Source organism: Vidua macroura, chromosome 13 (genome assembly GCF_024509145.1).
Source record: "Vidua macroura isolate BioBank_ID:100142 chromosome 13, ASM2450914v1, whole genome shotgun sequence".
Lineage (NCBI taxonomy): Eukaryota > Metazoa > Chordata > Aves > Passeriformes > Viduidae > Vidua > Vidua macroura.
The window spans coordinates 20,613,237-20,616,472 of record NC_071583.1 but is presented as its reverse complement, the minus strand read 5'-3'; the positions used below and the strand labels follow the sequence as shown (position 1 = coordinate 20,616,472).

General features: G+C 58.2%; 1 long non-coding RNA gene across 1 annotated transcript; it reads right to left on the bottom strand.

Annotated features, from left to right (window-relative positions):
* Positions 1-1,113: 1,113 nt before the first annotated feature.
* Positions 1,114-2,219, bottom strand: LOC128813730 (uncharacterized). Its single transcript, XR_008439146.1, has 3 exons — positions 2,116-2,219; positions 1,259-1,330; positions 1,114-1,172 (listed from the first exon to the last, which is right to left on the bottom strand). It is a non-coding gene; the product is annotated as an uncharacterized LOC128813730 (long non-coding RNA).
* Positions 2,220-3,236: the final 1,017 nt, after the last annotated feature.

Here is a 3,236-nt window from a genome sequence, read left to right as displayed (position 1 = left end):
GGGTAGACTGCGGCAGGCAGTGCAACAACTGTCCCTCCCTCCCTCTGTCCCTCCTGCTCTCCTTCTGCTGGGACACTTCCCAGAGCCCCGGGGACATAGCCAGGTCCTCACAGGACACACTGGAGCCTTGCTCCTGCCCTCTGCCCTTTCCCCACCATGGTCACCCTGTGCAGTCTCTCCCAGGTTTCGGGATGTGTCTCCCACAGAGGGACCCCAACAGGACTGCTCAGTACCCGAGTGCCCTGAGCCTGCTCAGGATAATTCCCCTGGGCTGTGCCGCTCTTGTCTGGGCTGTGCCTGCACTGCCAAGCAGCAGAGAGGGCAGCTCAAGCCTCAGCAGGGCTCAGGCCCAGAGACACAGCAGTTACCTCCAGTGACTGTGCCTGGCATCGCCTCCCTTCCTGCAGCAGAGGCTGCCAATGAGCTACTGGTTCCTCCGGGAAACTCAGCCTTTAGCACAGCCTCTCCTTCCATCTCTGGAGAAAGGAAGAGGCACAGCTGGATCAGGGGGGCTGTTCCTCACTGGGGAGGGGGCATCTTCAGGAGGCAAGGCTTGTCAAAGACATTGATATGGATCAGGAAATGTCCCAAGCTCTTGTCACTGGGCCAGAGCACTCCCTTGTCAGTAGCACACCCTTGCAATCAGCTGCGCCTCCTGATCTGCTCAGACACTGGGAAATTGCAGGGGATCCCAAAATGTGCATGGCCCGTGATGCAGTTTGGCCACCCTGTCAGCTGGTGCCAAATGCAGAGGCTGGGGACTGGGAAACAGCCCTGCAAGGTGTGAAAGCAACAGTGGGGCCGCAAGGCTGCCATGGGTTCCTTCCCACTGTTCCGCGCACAGCATGTTCAGATGTGCAGGGAAAGCCCCCAGCTGCTGAGTCCCAGGGGAAGGCTGAGGGAAATGCTCTCACCATGCTCTTTGTGCAGTTTCTCCACTATTTGTTTCAGGATGTTGTTTGACTCAAGTGATTCCTTCTCTCCTCTAGGTTTGTTCTTCCCTCTCAGAGGACCTTAACAGAAAGTAGTTCCATTTCTCAGGACTGGATGCCACAAAACCAGTGCACAGCTTGTGGGGTCAGCAGGGACACACTACTCACCCCTGCGAAGGGAGCCAGGCTTGCGTGGAGCAATCAGCAAAGGGGCAGGAAAATTCCTCCCTGCAGACACAGCTGTAATTGAACAGCCAGAGAAGCTTCTGTCACCTGTCCTGGCAGGCTGTCAGCAATTATTCCTTGGTGGGACAGTGGGAACATACCTGCAGGAGGCTCCAAGGGCTTCAGAACTTCATTCAGCCAAGCTAATGGAGGAGCCTTCCCATCAACCTCATCTAGAACGGAGCACAGATGAGAACATTTTTCAGGGTGTGCTGGCATCCCCTTCTGCCTCTGAGAAATGGGCACTGCAAGGCAGTTGGGTAAGGCCGTGGCAGCCAGATGTCAATGGACATGGCCAAAGCTGCACAGGGGCCTGGGGAACTCTGGGCTGGCTCCTGGTCACTCTCCACACTCTTTCCCTGCCCTGTGCAACATCCCTGGAAGGGCAGCTGGAGCAGCCCACGGCCCAATGGGAGTCTCTCACTCTCATGCAGAGGAAATCCTCCCTAAAGGCCAGGGGAAGACTGCAGCAGGCAGTGCCACAACTGTCCCTCCCTCCCTCCCTCCCTCCCTCCCTCCCTCCCTCCCTCCCTCCCTCCCTCCCTCCCTCCCTCCCTCCCTCCCTCCCTCCCTCCCTCCCTCCCTCCCTCCCTCCCTCCCTCCCTCCCTCCCTCCCTCCCTCCCTCCCTCCCTCTGTCCCTCCTGCCCTCCTTCTGCTAGGACACCTCCCCCAGCCCACGGGCCCATAGCCAGTCCCTCTCAGGACACACTGGAGCCTTGCTCTCGCCCTCTGCCCTTTCCCCACCATGGTCACCCTGTGCAGTCTCTCCCAGGTTTCGGGATGTGTCTCCCACAGAGGGACCCCAGCAGGACTGCTCAGTACCCGAGTGCCCTGAGCCTGCTCAGGATAATTCCTCTTGGCTGTGCCGATCTTGTCTGGGCTGTGCCCGCACTGCCAAGCAGCAGAGAGGGCAGCTCAAGCCTCAGCAGGGCTCAGGCCCAGAGGCACAGCAATTACCTCCAGTGACTGTGCCTGGCATCGCCTCCCTTCCTGCAGCAGAGGCTGGCACAGAATCACTGCTTCCTCTGGGAAATGCTTCCTTCTGCACAGCCTCTCCTTCCATCTCTGGAGAATGGAAAAGAGACAGCTGGATCAGATGGAAACATTCCCTTTTGGGAATGGGGAAAGTGACAGCTTCAGGAGGCGATACTTGTGAAAGGCATGGGTAAGGATCGGAAAACACTCAGGATTTTGGGACAGTCGGATGCTGGTCCCTTCTCCAAACAGCCCCTAAACCTGATCTACCCAAAGACTGGGAAATTGCAGGGGATCTCAGGGTGTGCACGGCCCACGGTGCAGTTTGGGCTCCCTGTCAGCTGCTGCCAAATGCCTTCCTGCAGCGGCTGGGGAGAAGCTGCAGCCAGGCCAGGCTGGGAAACAGCCCTGCAGGCCGTGAAAGCAGCAGCGGGGCAGCCAGGCTGCCATGGATCCCTTCCCGCTGTGCCAGGCACGGCGTGTCCAGATGTGGAAGGAACACCCCCAGCTGCTGAGTCCCAGGGGAAGGCTGAGGGAAATGCTCTCACCATGCTCTTTGTGCAGTTTCTCCACTATTTGTTTCAGGATGTTGTTTGACTCAAGCGATTCCTTCTCTCCTCTAGGTTTGTTCTTCCCTCTCGGAGGACCTTAACAGAAAGTAGTTCCATTTCCCAGGACTGGATGCCACAAAACCAGTGCACAGCCTGTGGGGTCAGCAGGGACACACCACTCACCCTTGTGATGGGAGCTGGGCTTGTGTGCAACTTCCATCAAAGGTCCTGGGAAAGTCCTCTCTGCCGACACACCTGTAACTCAACAGCCACAGGAGCTTCTGTCATCTCTGCAGATCTGCACGAGCAGCACTGAGCCGCAGAAGCGCTGAGGGGATGGTACAGGGCGAGGGCACACACGTGCATGGTTCTGTCCTGGCACCTGCAGCAATGCTCCCCTGGCCGAGCTTTGGGCTCTGAGCTGGCAGCTCTCCCAGGGGGAAAGGCCTTGACCTACCCTCAGCATCTCCCAGAGGGTCAGTACTGGGTATGGGTTGGGAAGCTGCATCACCTTCAGCAACAGGTTCAGCTGCAAAGAAAGGCAGGACAGAA